Raw genomic sequence first — 17,158 nt, forward strand, 5'->3', positions numbered from 1 at the left:
GCCCTTCAGTAGATGAATGGATAAAGGAACTGTGGTATATATACACAGTGGAATATTACTCAGTCATAACAATAGAATTATGGCATTTGCAGATAAATGGATGGAGCTGAAGAATATCATGTTAAGTGAGATAAGCCAATTCCAAAAATCCAAAGGCCAAATGTTTTCTTTGATAAGTGGATGCTGATACATAATGGGAGGGCAGGGGAGTGGTAAGAGAAGAATGGAGGAACTTTGGATTGTGTAGAGGGAAATGAGGAGAGGGGAGGGGGCAGGAGGAAGGAAAGATGGTAGAATGAGACAAACACGATTACCTTATGTACATGTATGATTACACATATGGTGTGACTCTACATCGTGCACAACCAGAGAAATGAAAAGTTATACTCCATTTGTGTGTAACGAATCAAAATGCATTCTGCTGTCATGTATAACTAAATAGAATAAATAATTTAAAAAATTAAAAATGTTTTAAAAAAAGGGTTGGGGATGTCATTCAGTGGGAGAGTGCTGTGCCTCTGGGTTCAATCTCTAATACAAAAAAAGAGTGTTCTTTTGTTGTTGTTGTTGTTGTTAAACCTAAGTGGTGGATGGCTATTATTCTCCATATTTTTTCTGTGTGTTTAAACTGTGTGTGTGTGTGTGTGTGTGTGTGTGTGTGTGTGTGAGTGTGAAGTCCCTTGAAAAGACAGGGTAGCTTGTAGACCAGTGAAACTTGATGGGAAGGGTTAACAGGTCTAAATAAAGACCGCATCCTCCATGTTAAGTTTAACTAGTCAAGGAAATCCAAAAACAGAAGACAGGTTGTTACTATATGGTCAGGTTCTGTGCAGGGGCCAGACAGCTTTCACCCCCTGACTTGCAGTGTCTGTCGCACTGTCAAAGCCCCATGGGGAGGGGATGATGGAGGTGGCTGCAGGCAATGGATGTGGAGTATTAGGAGAAGAGGGATGCATGTAAAGCAGGCAATTTTAGAATAACCCTATAAAACCATTTGTTTATTTAACTAATCTTATTTTCCAATTCCATGCTTATCTGACTGGCATATTCTATGGACTCCCACCTAGGACTAGGAGGGATAAGTCTGGTTACATAGACAGAGAGCGGCTTCTGAGTAGTGTCACAAGTGAGCCAGCGTCCTACGCCGCCCAGCGTCCTACGCCGCCCATTAATACACGCGTCTGCACCCTGAGTGAGGCTGGATACCACACGTAAGCCTGTTAATTGCAGGAAAGCTGCTCTAGTACACAGACTTGCAGTGTGTTGGTGTTTGTGACATGTATTTCTTACTGAAAATGAAAGGACCCCTTTACCCTGCTGACAAATGCAGGCCCATAAACCCGGAAGGATCTGGACAGTCTGAGTGTGTGCGACATACCAGGGTCCCCATGCTACTTCTTGAAGGTCAGCCAGGCAGGGTCACCAGGTGAACCCCATCTCCCTAGGAAGAGCCGGAAGTAAGAATATCTTCCATATGCTTTTCACCCAGGACACATGTGCCTGCTCCCCTGTGACAGTTCCCACCGACTCTTATTGGAAAGGCAGTGCAGGGTAGTGTTTATGGGCATGGAGTTGGTACCAGGTACCGGGTTTGAATCCCTCGGCCACTTCCTTATTGCGTGACTTTGGGCAGCTATTTATTACCTTTGTGCCTCAGTTTCTCATCTGTTAAATGAACTCAGCAAATACCTACACTTGCGAGGAATCTTTAAGGCAATGGTTGTAAAGTACTTAGAACAGCCCCTGGTCCCTCATGCCATGTGAATGTTGCTGATAAATGAATTCTGAGAGGTGTAACCTCCCCCAGGACTGGTCATTAATGGAGAAGGGGGAGGGAAAGAACTGCCCAGAACCTTGCAAGAGCTGCCTCCTCCCCACCTCCTCTTCCTCCACTGGTTTCCATGGTGATGGGTAACAGATGGAGAAGAACTGCCTGTCCATCTTCCCATCTGCCTATTAGCAGAGCAGGGAACTGCCTCTCTCTCGGCTCGGGATGACCCAGTTTTCTGGAACCCCAAACTGATGGGGAGTGAAGAGTTCCCGGGAGAGCTGAACATGCACTCAGCCTTGAACTGCAAACATGACCACAGCCACGTCTGCTTGTTCACCAAGGTGCCTGAGGGAGAAAATGAGGCCCAGCATGGAAACAGGACTTCAGCGCTGGCCCCTCTACCTAAAGTGAACCAGGGCAATCCCCATGGGCCCGCAGATTGCTGCTACCTGTGCTTTCTCGTGTCCTCATCCACCACCTCCTGCTCTAACCTCTCTGGGTTACTTCCAACTTCTCCTAGCTCCATTCTTTCTTCTGGAAGCCTCTCTGCCCTAACAGCTGGGAAAAAGCCGCTGAGCTTCTCTTCTCTGGGGGCCAGCTGCTCACACTTGTCTAAGTACTTTAACAAGGTCACATCAAACCAGTCTTGAACAGAAAGTGACAGCAGCCAGGGGGCTGTCAGGCCCTGATCGCACATGGTCATTCTGCATTTGGTTAATTGCCCAGGGTCCACTTCCAGGGTCTAGATGCCTAGGCAACATACTTCACTGTACAGGGGGAACTCAGAGGCATCTGAATCCATCCTATTTTTTAGGGCTGAGGCTGTCTTTGTGAAGATGATGTTGTCCCATGAGCTATTTCCTCATGGAAGCCTCTTTCTTTTCTTTGCCAGATGCAAGATGGGGAGCCCTTAAGTGTTCAGGTGTGGGGAAGGCAAGCTGCTTCCCTCTCTAGCAGAGGTTCTGCTAGGTTCTGACAACAGGCGATTGTCAGAGCTCAGTGCCAACATCCTTGGTTGGGGGGAGGGACCACATCAGGGAGGCACCACCTGGGCTGGGCCCACCCGCCCCTTGGTCCCTGGATCTGGCTCTTTGGGGCAGGGGTCAGTCTCACACCACTTCCTGTGACACCTCTGTTTCACTAGCTTCACAACTTTCTTTTCAACACAGTCCTCTCAAGACTACTGATAGGGCGTCACTGGTGCCTCCACAAGACACTCTTCTGGGCTGGCCTCATTCTTCCCAGAGTACCGCCTCAGAGAGAGGCAGGCAGTCTTCCTCTGAGCACCGCTCTGCTGGGCTAGCCGGCAGGGGCAAACAGGACACCAAACAGACACGGCTGGGTGCAGCAGGTGCACCCAGGTGACATGTGAGCATGGCATACTCATGATGACAGTCTCTCCCTCTTCTAGCTGAGGAGCCCAAGTAGCTGCCTGTCCTGGGCTTGACCCCCAAGAGCAGGGTGGCCAGACAATGGTGATCAGTTCTGGCAACCCACAGAACTGACACTAAGGGTGAATCTTACCTCAGAGAAGTAGGGCAAGAGTGTCACAAGGCCAGGAGCAAAGGACCCCCTGATTCACAGCCAGCAGGGCCCCTGCCTTCACCCACAGACACCCATCAGAGCCAACTCCTGGGCCCACCCTCAGAGGGACGCACTCACCTGGATCTCACAGGCAGCCTGCAGGTGGAAGACCTTATAAAATGCCTCCTCCACGGTGTCCCCTAGAGCAACCACTCCGTGGTTTCTTAGCACCAGGATCTGTGGAGGAGGAAATAGCCAGTGAAACCTCAAGCCTTCAAAACTTAAGAGGGAGAGACTTTTATTTATAGCAGTTTCCATATCCCTCCCCCAAGCCCTTCCCCCAGCTCTTCGTTCTTTCTCCTAATCAAACATCCCAATGCCACCTTGCATTGATTTTAACCTAAAGTATCCACCCTAAGAAATTGAAAAGGCATTTTTTAAAACTGTGATTATGTAGCTTGGTCAGTTTGGAGGGAACAATACCTGAATTTTTAGGTGTGAGAGAACTCAGAAGTCTGAAAAACTGGTGTGTGTGTGTGTGTGTGTGTGTGTGTGTGTGTAAGTCAATGAAATTATTTGATGTCTCATACAAGGGTTCAACCTCAAAAGCAATCTCTTGCCTGTGTGAATTAGTCAACTTGGGACCAAAGCCCAAGAGGAAAGTTCTCCGAGGTGGCTCTACAAACACAGGTGAGTGGCAACCCCTCTCTGGGCCTCAGGTTTTCACTTCGTGAACTCAGTGAGGCCCTGGCAGCCCCAGGATGCCACAGTTCTATGAAGGAGGCTATACGGGTTTCTCAGTTGAATTGATTTTATTGGTGTGGAAAAAGAAATCTTAAAAACCTGAAAGTTTCCCAGCTACTTAGAGGCAAAATCTGAACTTGAGCCCCAAGGTTCTCACTATTGGTGCAATTTTTCAGACTTAGCAGGTGGATAGAGCAGGAGGCAGAAATGAATTTATACCAAGAGCTCCAGTCCCCAAGGGCCAAGTGCATCTTCCCTGCCAGAAAGTTTACTTGACTGGTTTTACCCTTGAAAACACTCTGCAGCCAGACAGTGCCCACTTGGGAGCTGAGATACAAGTCTGTGTGTCAGATCTGTCCTTGCAGAGCCTAGGCTGGGGCCTCAAGGTTCTAGACAGCATGCCCTCTCTTGCTTAAAACAGTAGAGCTGCTTCCTCTCAAGTCCAGAAAGATGGAGACAATGACTGACCCACAAAAGATCCTGCAAACATTGAACACCCCCTCTCTCAAATTCTCTTTAATTCTTCAAGCAGCACTTTAAGGTGTGAACATCTCATCCTGGTGCTACCAATGATACTTTGGAGGATGTTGAGAGAGAGAGTGGCAAGATTTCTTACCTGACTTAGAGACAGGGAGACAGGGACTCAGGAAATAGACAGTGCCTTGCCAAGATGGTGGCAAGTAACCACCAACCTGGGCTCTGCTCCAAGCTCAGGTGTGTGCTGGTGTATGATAGGGCTTTAGACTTAAGTCAAGCAATAACAGTGTTCCACTTTTCTCTAGCATGTTGATAAGGAACAAATGTGATAACACTCAAGTTTGGGGAGACTGCAGGGAAACAACATTCTCTATATTAGATATGGGGCAGGGGGACAACAGTTGCTAGGCAATTGATCAATATGAAGCAAGAGTTATAAAATGTGCAGCCCTAGAAATTTGTCCTAAGGAAATTATTTCAAGCACATGAAGATTTAGTCAAAAGGATTTTGATCACTATGCTGTTTATGTGAAGAGAAAATCTGAGGGGGTGATGTCCAACCACAGAGGACAATTCAGGTAATGGCAGTCAGCTATTCACATAAGGCATAATTTAATAATTTTAAATAGTGACAGAAAAATATTTAATGATAATACTATATTTTGCTAAGAGGAAAAGGGAGAACATATTTAAGGATCCCAATTTTATAAGCATAAATGGAAACACGGGGAGTGTGCACCAAAACCTCAGAGCAGTATGATAGATTCTCCTTTTCCTTTCTCTCTAGAAAAAAATTATCAGCAACACCTAAACATTCTCCAATGAACAAATGTCACTTTTGTGATTCAGTTTTGACAACGCCACTCCCGAGCACCTTCCCAGAAGAGCTGAGCAAACCTTGCAGGTGGGGCCAAGGCACTTCTGCAGGTTGATGCGATCGGCTTCCTGCTCCATTTCCCCGTTGAAGTCATAGTAGGCCATGTCCCCCACCAGCAGGGCATTGTGGGAGACAGGCAGGAGGCCACACTTCATGGCTGACACCTGTAGGGAGACGATGGAATGGCTGGCACCTGCCGCCCCCAGTGCCACTGGTCCTTTCCGCAGCACGGCATGGTCCAGTTCTGGCTCTGGGGCTGGCAGGTCAGGAGAGCAGGTACAGAGAAAGACCTGGAACGCCTCCTCAACCAGCTCTGGTCTGCTTTCCCGCTGTTGGCTCTAATGGCTCTAACGTCCTTCCTTCCATCAGTTTGCACACCAATGTACCAGCTTTTAGAAATGTGGAAGAAAGCATTCAAGAGAGCTATTGCTTTCTGCCCCAGCCTGGGGCTTGTCCTGTGGGTCCAGGAAGGAGTAATGGAGTTTGTACCAGGTGAAGCAGGTTCAAGATTCCCAGGATGGGCTGGAAAAACCCTCAGCCTTGGTTTCAGCGCAGAAACAGACATGTCTCACTAGCAAGGAAGATCAAGGAGAAACCATTTTCCAGCAATAGGGCAGCATGAGGGCCAGGAACCAGGGCAAAAACACAGGCTGTGACCCTGACGCCCACCTCTTATGAAAAGCAAGGAGCGTGGAGGGAACCCTCACTCTACTCCATGAGCTGGCTTTGGGCCCTCCAGACACACATGCCTGGCACAAACCCCTTGTCAAGTGTTAGTCCAAAATCTGGTCTGACTGCTCATAACCAGTGTGCTTCACTGAGAAGAGAACAGGGGCCATGAGTCTGCCCACCCTGGTGAGCATGGTCTGGAGGTCAGCAGAATGGGGTGAACTCAGGCAACTGGCTTTCTACTCTCTCTCCAAATGGCAGCACGGCATCTTGGGTGCATATGGACAAATGACTAGAGACCACTGGGGGCAACCTGCTCCTTCAGGTTATTCTTCCTATTCTCCCCTCCTTGGGCTACACGTGCCCCCAGCTCTCAGCTACCCCATCCTATGGAGAAGTGGGGACAGTCTAGGTTCCCGTCAGTTTGTTATCCTCTGTCAAATCTCCTCCCAGAGCCTGGGCTGTGTGGTAGCAGACGCAGCCCCAGCCTTAACGAGCCTGAGCAGAAAGTCAGGAGACATAGCCCTGGGTGCATGGTCCTGGCGGAAGCGATGAAATGGACATTCCACAACTTCACCTTATACCAGGACGTCGGCAGTTAGAAGTAGGAACAGAATGAAGGTTCCGGCATTAGGGATTCTCTCTCCTCACCTTGGCCTGAATTCCAGATCTTTCTAGGACTGTTTTAGATGATGAGATTGCTGCTACCTCAGATGAGATTATGTCTTCCCTCAGGGAGAATCTTAGAGAATCAGGTGCCCTGGGTCAGGCTGCTGCTCAGGGAGGTGAGCTCAGAGGAGCTCGGAGTGCCAAGAAAGCCCCACTCACCGCTGCCGTGGCTGGCGTATGTAGGTGGATGACGCACCGCACGTCGGGCCTGGCGGCATAGATGGCCGAGTGCAGGCAGAAGCCCGTGGTGTCCACTGGGAAGCAGCTGCTGCCCTTCTCCACCACCTCCCCCAGGATGTTCACCTTGATCTGTGCCACAGAAGAAAGCATCAGAGCAACAGCATGGGCAAGGCCTTCCCTCCTCCCCCAGTAGGTGAGCCCTGCACTCATCAACCCCCCATTCCCTCATTCCAGACCCCAGGAGCAATGGATAAGCCTAGTGTTGGGGGACGAGGACCCAGGTCCTGCCCTCAGCGAGTAAACAATCTTAAGGGGTCATAAGGTGACAGAATTCATCAGGGGAAATGCTAGAACAGAGTTCCTCAGACTTTTCTGTGCATGTGCATCCCCTGTAAAAACGCAAATTCTGCATTTCTTGCACTTTCCTAAGTGATACCCACACTATGGGTCAGAGACCCCACGTTGAGTTGCAAGGAGCTAGAAGACAGTCATTCACAGAATTCTCTAGAATTAGGTAGAGGGAGTCTTTCATCCCAGCAGAATAGCAGGGTCAGAAGTCTTCCCAGAGGAAGGCATATCTAAACTGAGCTTTTTTATTTTTTGAAAAATTTAAAAATCATACACAAAGGTAAAGAGCATAGTATACTGAACACCATTTACCAACCACCCAGAAGCCAGAACTTAAAAGATAAGTAGAAAGAAGTCCCTGGCTTTGTAATCTGCTTTTGATACTAAGGGGCTAGTAAGTATCACAGCTAAAAAGAAATTTCTTTTAAAAATCACATGGTTGTGTGCATGTGTGCCCACACGTGTGTGTATCCAATCTCTTGTAAGAGGAAAGAGCTGTGGCTGGCAGTGATGTTCCATCCTTGACATAGACAATTTCACATAACGTCAGCATCGGGGAAGGTCGCTTTGTGATTGATACAAGACAAATGACCACTCCTTAAGCATGTCTGAACATGAAACAGCACAGTGCAAGTGCAAAGCTGGCCAACACCCCCCTCTCCTGACTCACAAAGGAACTGCGGCTTCTTTACCAAAGAGCTAAAGCCTCACTCTGTGCACGGGGGCGGGGGCCTCCTCCTAGAGGGCAACTGGGAAAATACCGGATCTTAGAATTGCCCCCACATCCGGGCAGCACACGCTCCAAGGCTACATCCCCACATCACCCAACACAAACCCCGATCCTGAAACAAGGTCCTCCTCACACCTGCACTGAAAACATGCCCAGGGCAATTTCCCTCTAGCTGACGGCTAATCTACTTATTGATTACAGATACCGACTGGACATTACCAAGCAGATTATCGTTTCTAAAAAGCACAACTTGGGCTTTTAAAATTGAAGCGGCAGAGACATCTTCCATTTAGCCTACAAGGCAGCTCTATAAACTGCTTGCCTCTCCATCCCTCAAAGCCCCAGCAGAAGGGGACCAAAGGAAGGAGACAGGCCTTGGTGTGGGAGAAGGAACGTGTTACTGACATCCTGTGCTTCTGCAGAAGCCTCAGTCAGATGTCCCGCAAATCTTCTAAGAATCTTTTCTAAATGAATTTTACAAAATGAACGTGACTTAGACATTTCAAAGTGACCTCCCCTGCAGGCCCCTTGAACCTGAGTGTCCAGTGGCAACCTCTGGTTTCCTTCAGCCCAGTTCCCTACTTGCTCAGATGTGTGCTGAGTTCAGAGTTCCCTCTCTGGAGTGGTCCCTTTTGAGCTCATGTGTTTCCTGTCTCAGCCTTGGATATGTGGTCTGTACCACTCAAGAATCTCCACAGCTAATAGGACAGCCACCGACCCATGAGGTGCCTTTGTAGAAATGAGTAAACAAATATTCCCTCTGAGGGTAGCCCCAGGGATGCAGGGCTTGGCACATGACTGTTGCTTTTATGCTAATGGGAAGAAGCCAAGAGCCTGGACAAATCAGCGACTGGTGCAGAGGCTGGATTTCACCTTTCCCATCTTCCTCGCCAGCCAGGCTCCCTTGTGCAGTACACAAACTGTACAACCATACACAGCAGCCCCAGGACTCCATACATTCCCTGAGCGACTCAAGTGTATGACTCTCAAGCCTGTATCTCAAGGTTAGGTCCCTTCTAACCCTGGAATAATCATGCCAACTGAATGTCCTCCTGAATGTCCCACCAGCTCCTCAAGCTCAATCTCACTCAACCCAGTTGACCACCAGGCCCAGTAAGCACACAGGACCAAAATTTTCTTCCCAGCTTATTGTAACAGCACCCACCAGTTGTCCTGATGTCAGCTGGCCTCCATATCCGTGTCAGTGACCTTTATACAATGGAAACCTGATCATATCACACACCTGCTTACAGCACTTCAGTAACTCTGAATATCCAGTAGAATGAAGCCAAACTGCTGTAACTTTCCATGCCTCTGATGATCTGGCCCCTACCATCTTCCCAGCCTCACCTCTAGACACTAAATACTTGCACCAGACTTGCTACTCTCCTGTCCTCCCAGGTACACTGGGACCCCCGAGCATCAGGGCTTGTGCATGCCATGCTCTTGCCCAGGCCAGGCCAGGCACCTCCGCCAGCCCTCTCCCTGCCAGCCTGGTCTAAGTCTACTTATCCTAAGGGCTCATGAGGACTCTGCTCTGCACCATCATTTCCATTAGAAGACCCTTCCCTCAACCCCTCCAACTCCTGTAACTGCTGGCAGAGCACAGTGCCCCCCCGGCTTCCAAAGCTTCCTTCGGCTCTCCTGGAGTCCTCTTCACTCCACGCTGTCATCGCTGACCTCCTCGCCTGACTCCCCCACCAGACAACAAAGTCTTTAAAATAGAGCCTGTGCTGTTCCTGTCTCTCAGATTCCAGTTCTTACCAGACGATCACCTCCTTGGGACATGTACCCTCTCTGAATACCAGTGTCCTTTTCTGCCTATAAAAATGGCCTTGGCCAACCCTGAGGTCCTGCTCTGCTCAAATATTCTGCGGCTGCGGCTCTGTCAGCCTGAACTTTGGACTGAGCACCTGGACTCTACAGTGGGACACAACTCAAGCCTCCAGGTGGTGTCCTCCCCTCCCCACCACCTGGAACAGCAGCCACAGCTCATGTCTCTGAGAAGCACTGGGCCCTTGCTGCTTTGAGGATAGTCCTTTCTACTGCTGTCCTCCTTCCACCCAGAAATCTTTCCTGATCTATACCACCTTCTGGAAGTCTCTTCCTATCCCACCTAAAAGCAGCAGCACTGAGAGGGAGCCAGGAGCAACCTCAACAGCCCCCGCAGCAGTTAGGTCTTACATTCCTTTGGTTCTCATTCCAGTGTGTCCCCCACCTGGGAGCCTTCCACTCCCGATGTTTGTGATCCACTCCCAGACTCAGGCACCCTGACTTGGAGGACTCCAGGTCATCCCTCCTCCCTCCTCCCTCCTGCTGTGCTCGCTGCCCACACCTCACATTTGGTCTCTTGTTCACACCATGCTCTGGGTGTTCAGTTCGGTTTGTGTCTCTCCTGCCCCATTACATTTTGAGCCCCATGAGGAACAGGACAGCAGTGGCTCATGTAGAGATAGCCCATCACTGAAGGAGCAGGAGGGATGCTGTCAGCTCAGGGAAGAGTCCTTGAGACACCGCGAGATGCTACATGGTACTCACCAGGCTGGATGCCGTGACTTCACTGCAGGAAACTCCCTTGGGGCTAATCAGGAAGTGGTCCTGCTCCTTGCTGACTCTCAGCTGGAGGAGAAACACACATTGTTAGAGGAAAATAAGGAAAGGGGACATTTCCAAGGACACTTGATTTTCCCCCTTCCTGAATCCACTTTAATGACCCCTAACCTCTCCCCCAGCCATTAATAGATGAAGAGGACTCAGCCTGTATGTGGAAATAGGGAAACAGAGCTGGAAGAGGAACCACACGATGTTCAAGAACAGCCTCAGAAGTAGGGTCCAGGCAATCCTGGTCCCCACTCAAAGTGCCCAGTGGTAGGTCAGCTATTTTAGTGACCTAAGTTCCCCCTTTGGCTTCTGTGGGGGCTGCAAAGCCATGTCCCACGCTGCTCCGGGTGCTTTTCTCACCGTGACGTAGGTGTCGCTCAGCTGGGCCCAGCCATAGAGGTCCAGGAGTCGGTAGACACTGCTGATCTTGCAGCGCATGAGCCGCTCCCCCTTGGCCAGGTTCAGGGAGTCAGTAGTATGGAGGTCATTGATGGGCGTCATCATGGAGAAGTCTGCAGGGGACAGCAGTGGGGACAGGGCAGCTCCCTTAGGGTCAGGAGCTCCCATAGCTCAACCCTCCTATTCCTTCCCTAAGCCTTTCTAACTTCTCACTGGCATTACAGCTGTACAAGAAACATCCCTAGGCAGGTAATCAAACATTCTTTAATCTTCCTCCAGGGGGCGAAAGTCCATAGAATAGATATTTGTACCCCATAAAGTCCTCTGCTCATTTAGGTAAACATGACATTACTTTTAATTAAAAAACAAAACAAATCATGGCAAGACTCAGGTCCCAGAACGAAGGGTTCTCAGAATGCAAGGATACCATAAACCCTAAGAATGGACGTTGAATGAAACATAGAATAAATTTTTGAGTGAAAATATAGGTCTATCTCATCTGTTAGTTCTAATGAAGAAGTTACTGGTCATTAGACCTGGAATTATTATGCCATTTTAACTATGTCATATAACAGAACTTTTTTTGTAATTTAGAAAGCCAAGTAGTCAGGAAATAAATTACTTGACTTTCCTAAGTCATTTTTAGGAGTCATAAACCCCTGAAGTCAAGGTTGACCAATGGGCTTGAGGCCACCATTAGGGCATGTTTCTTCCTCTCTGAAGATATAGACCCTTCGTTATGTGATGGTTCTTTTGGGGAGATTTTTGGAGAAGGTGCAAGGGACTTGGAAATAGGCCTAGAAGGTTTGATGGTCTCAGTCTCAGAGCACCCAGAGAGTCTAGGAGCTGATGTCCTGTCTACTCCATTAACCATGATGATGGTAACTCAGAAAGTCAGAAGAAGGCATCTGAGCTACCTGCACGTGGATTACTCAGTAAGAGAATCAATAAATAAGGATTCTAGCTTACAATGATGTCTGCCTAAGAGTCTCCCAAAGCTGCCTCTCCCAGCTGCCCATTAAAACTCTAATGAATTAAAAGGCTCTCTGGAAACTTTCCTCATCTCTGTAATCCCCTCTCATCTACAAGGTGATGTATTTCCTACCTCATATTTGCCATTAGTCAAAATGAGATAGTCTGTAGATGTAAGAGAGGGATGGGGGCTGCTAGGCCACCACCCAGCAAGCAGAGCATGCTCAGATATCCCACGTTGGGAAGTACACCAAAGGGCCTGTACTGACCAGATATGATACCCCTCCAGGGCATGTGTCCACTGAATGTAGCGTTCCCAGGGACAGCAGTGCTCCAAGGACCCAGTTAGATAAGAACAACAATAAAACTCCAAAGTCAAGGATTTCTAATAAAAATTGAGGAGTCTTATATCCTTCCCTCCTCTACGTGGGTTTCCCACACAAGAAATTACCTCTTTGCTTCATTCCTAGCAGTAAGAAGGGAAGAACATTAGGCCTTAGGCAAAGCCAGGCAAGTGGGCCTACTAGGGGTGGGGGTACTGCTTCAGACCCCCAGTTATTTCATTCTTCTCTTACAAAGAACTCTGGAACCCTAGGGATGGCCAAGAGGCCAAAAGAGGCCTGAAAACACTCCATCACATCTTGCGTGTCTGGTCTCAAAGAAAGTTCGCTTCCCTGACCCTGAGGAGTTTCAGCTCTGTGGATTCCTCTACTCACAGGACCCAGGGGCAGGAGGTAAGAGTAGCAGGACTCAACAAGAGTCCTCACTCCTCTGCTCTCAGAATCTTAATGTAAAGGATGCTTACTCTGACCAGCTTCATAAGTTAGTTTGGTTGAACACCACGTTTATGACAGATCTAACTGGGCCAGATGGAAACTCGCTGACCTCCCTGAAAGGTAACAGTGAAGAGCACACTAAGGAAAACAACAACAACAACAAAAACTAAGACAAATGGAGCTACACAGAGAGTAACTCATGACACTGGCAACTTCTCTACACACCCCTACCTCTGGACATGTACTCATTGCATTTTCAGGCATCCATCTTTCTCCCTAGCAGATGCTGATTGATGAGGTAATGGGAATGCTGCTAGTCCTATTTGTCTCTCAAAGGTAAGAGTATAAGGACAGAGACATGAAGACAATGACATAGAATATGAGAGACATGGTAGACAAAGACCAGAGAGCCTGCTTTTAGACAATTAGTGTTCCAAGAAATAACAGAAGAAATAATAGAAAAAAAATTTTCTGAACTGAAATAAAGATTTATGTATGCAAATTGTAAACACTTACAAAAAAGTCCATTAAAATTTCCATAAAAATTATATGCTTACAGACAACATTTCTTAAATACATGAATAAGGGGAAAATCCAGAAACATCTTTAAAAATTACTTTTGGTTACCCACAAAGGAACAAAAACAAAAACCTGTCTCAAGTTTCTCTATTACTGCCATAGAAAGCCAGAAGAAAATGCTCCTATAGGAGGTTAAAAAAAAAAGGCAAAAAGCATTCAAGTGACACAAAACAGGTAAAAATAAAAGGAAGATCTAAAGTACACCAGGCAAATAAAAACAAAAATAAACAGGTCATAACATTAACATTCAAGTACAACAATATTCTCTTTAAAATGATCTACTAAAGAGAATATTGTTGTATAATCCATAATAAAACTATAACCATAATGAACACTGTGCTTTGGACATTTATCAAGATACACAAAGTAAAAACTCTCATAAATACAAAGAGAAATGAACAGAAATCAAATACATTGGGAGACAATGCAGCTTTCATTTTTTACAAAAATCAAATGAAAATGGAAATATGGGTGAAATGTCATGCCAGAAAGATCTCCTATAACCATATATCATTTGAAAACATTAGGCCACACCCACAGGGAAAAAACTTAATAAATCTTGACACAGAAATTAAATAGGCCATGTTTTCTGAACATGATGCAATAAAATCCGATACTGTTAACAAATCTTTAAAAGAATATGCATTCAACCAGTTAGAAATAAGAAAACACGATCCGATAGCTCTTAGGACAAGGAGATTGTGGATGTGGCTCAGTAGTAGAGGGCATACTTAGCATGTATGAGGCCCTGTTTTTGGTCCCCAGCACCATCAAAAGATAAAGTCAAAATAGCAACCAATAATTTTGAAAAGATTTCGGAAGTGGTTAATTTTATATGAAATGTTTGACAAAAATTTACTCAATAAGCAGCAAAATAAAGATAAAACTCAGTGTCAAAAAGAACTTCTAAAGAGTTCTCAGATCTGGATGACTTTATAAATGAGTAATGAATATTGAAGGAACAAAGACTTCCTATTGAATTCAAAATCCATCAGGGCAAAAAGAAACATAAGCGTGCCCTGGACCATGTTATGAAATCACAGCCTGTATCCCCATACTGGATAAAGACCACCCCAAAAGTGAACTGCTGACAGAATCACATGTAAGGATGGATACAAAAGATCCTGAAAAAAATTTCAGCAAATCAAATCCAAAGAATATTTTTTAAAAAAAATACATCAAGACCAGGAATGATTTATTTCAGGAATGAAAAGAGTTCAGTAATCAGAAATCTATTATTATAACTCATCACAACAACTAATCAAGGAAACAAAAATCAATAAATGCCCCCAAACGCAGTTTATAAAATTCAACCTCCACTTCTGAGAAAGACCTATAATGAACTAGAATGAAAACATTTTCCTCAGCATGGAAAAGAATAAGTACCTCAAACTGTGTGGCAAAAGAATTTCCATTAAAGTCAGAAACAAGACATGGATGATTACTTTCTAATCTATTATTCAACATTGTTCTAAAAGTTCTAATGGATGAAATGAAAAAGATGGAATAATAAGCCAAAGGGTACATGTTGCATGAAGGCAAAAATAAGCATTATTTGCAGATATCTGATGTTCTATATACAAACTCCAAGAGATTATCTATCTATCTATCTATCTATCTATCTATCTATCTATCTATCTATCTATCTATCCATCCATCCATCCATCTCCCTTCTTGAGAGCTATAACCAAAAAGAAAACTGAATACAGAAAGATTCATTTAAAATGACAAAGTGACAAAACTTCCTGGATTAACATCCATAGGGACTATATGAAAATAGCCCCTGAATATATGGAGAGAATATCCCTCATATCTGAAAAGATTTAATTAATTCATGCAAATATTTTTTTTAAATCCCATGTACCCAATGCTATTTTAAGTCCAGGACACTCTTCTAGAATATAGTACTCTAGAGTCAAACATACAAAATTCCCCCATGGAGCTTATATCTTAATGTAAGGTTATACGTTTATAAATTCTCTACCATATGAATCTATTCATGTAATGTAATCCTGAGCAAAATCCCAAAATGAGTTTTTTAAGGTAGACGGGGTGGAGAGGGCAGAGCTTGACAAAATAATTCTGAAGGTATTTTAAAGAACAAACATATATTTGAGAAAAAAATGACAAGTGAAAAATTAAGGGCATTTGTTCCATTGGATGATGAAACAAGGAAAGGTATTTGTAAGCATGCAAACAAAACCAGACTACACAAAGGAAAACAACAATGGATTCAACTACATGAAAATTAAAGTACTCTAAAGACAGAAATTAACATGAATGAATTTAAAAGGCAAATGAAAACTGGAAAAATTTGTAATGTGTTTGGTAGACAGTTGGGAAGTAGAATTCAATATAAAGATTCCAATTCTGTAAGAAAAAATATGCTGATAGGCATATCAGTGAAGAATGTGAATTGACAATTTACTACAAAAAGAAAATCACATCCAATATATATTAAAATGCCTAATATATCTACTCACTAATAATAAAATAAGTGCATATTAAAATGCAAAGTACTATTTATCACTGTCAAATCAGGAGGATGAAATAAATGGTAAGATATATTACAGATCAGGGTGGAGAAATGAGTACTCTGTTGCATAGCCATTGGAAGTATAAATTGATTTCATCTTTCTTTCTCCAGAATGAAGAAAGTATAAAATTTGCCATTTTGCACAAAGGTCTTGAAACATGGACATACTTTGATCCACCAGTTCTACATTTTGTAACTTATCTTAAGAAAATAGTCAAGGATACATCCTCAGATTTTTTTTTTATCAGGATGTTTACTGTATTGTTGTTTATAATAGCAAAAAATTGAAGATAATCTTAAAGTCCAATAATAGAAAATTGATTAAATAGCATACATCCACCAAAAAAATTACATTGTGCAACCAAAATGTGTATATGTTAGTTACAGGGAATTGAACCCAGGTGCACTCCACCACTGAGCTACATCATCAGTCATTTCAATTTTCTTAAAAAAATTTTTTAATTTATTTTTTTGGGGTACCAGGGATTGAACTCAAGGGCACTTGACCACTGAGCCACATCCCCAGCCCTATTTGTATCTTATTTAGAGACAGGGTCTCACTGAGTTCCTTAGCACCTCACTTCTGCTGAGGCTGGCTTTGAATTCATGATCCTCCTGTCTCAGCCTCCTAAGCCACTGGAATTCCAGGCATGTGCCACCTTACCAAGTTTAATTTTTTATTTTAAGACAAGGCCTTGGCAAGTTGCCTAATCTGGTCTCGAACTTTTGATCCTCCTGCCTCAGCCTCCAGAGCAGGTGAGATTACAGCTGTGTGCCACTGTATCTGGCCAGAACCATATTTTATTATGTGAAAAATTAGTTAAGATATGTTATTAAAATGATATATATAATGTGATTATATTTTTGCTTGCATAATCTATATGTTAAGAGAAAAAGATAAAAAGGATATACACCAAAATATTGATAGGTAGTTGTGTTCAAGTTTCAAGAACACAGTACATCCCAGCAGCTTGGGAGGCTGAGGCAGGTGGATTGCAAGTTCAAAGCCAGCCTCAGCAACTTAGCAAGGCCATAAGCAATTCAGCCAGACCCTGTCTCTAAATAAAATACAAAAAAGAGCTGGGGATGTTGCTCAGTGATTAAGTGCTCCTAGGTTCAGTCCCTGGTACAATAATCTTTCTTGATTATTTGCCTAACTTTCAATCACCCTCCTATATTAATCATATTGAGCCTTTTCAATGTTTTGATTTTAAAGGTCATGGTCAGAGTTTCATAGCTCAGGAAGTTGGCTTCATGCTTAACCCTGGCTCCTCTGGTTAATCTATCAGGTTCAGGTGGCCTGTCT

General features: G+C 45.0%; 1 pseudogene across 1 annotated transcript in view; it reads right to left on the minus strand.

Moving 5' to 3' along the window:
* LOC306643430 (beta-adducin-like) overlaps positions 1-17,158 on the minus strand; it is a 98,768-nt pseudogene that overhangs the window by 11,739 nt on the left and 69,871 nt on the right. The window contains exons 5-9 of the transcript XR_013766875.1: positions 10,951-11,102; positions 10,528-10,608; positions 6,891-7,040; positions 5,414-5,557; positions 3,434-3,532 (exon numbers count right to left, since the gene is read on the minus strand). The product of XR_013766875.1 is annotated as a beta-adducin-like (transcript). The remainder of the gene's footprint in view (positions 1-3,433; positions 3,533-5,413; positions 5,558-6,890; positions 7,041-10,527; positions 10,609-10,950; positions 11,103-17,158) is intronic.

Source organism: Sciurus vulgaris, assembly GCF_902686455.1.
Source record: "Sciurus vulgaris genome assembly, chromosome: 14".
Taxonomy (NCBI): Eukaryota; Metazoa; Chordata; class Mammalia; order Rodentia; family Sciuridae; genus Sciurus; species Sciurus vulgaris.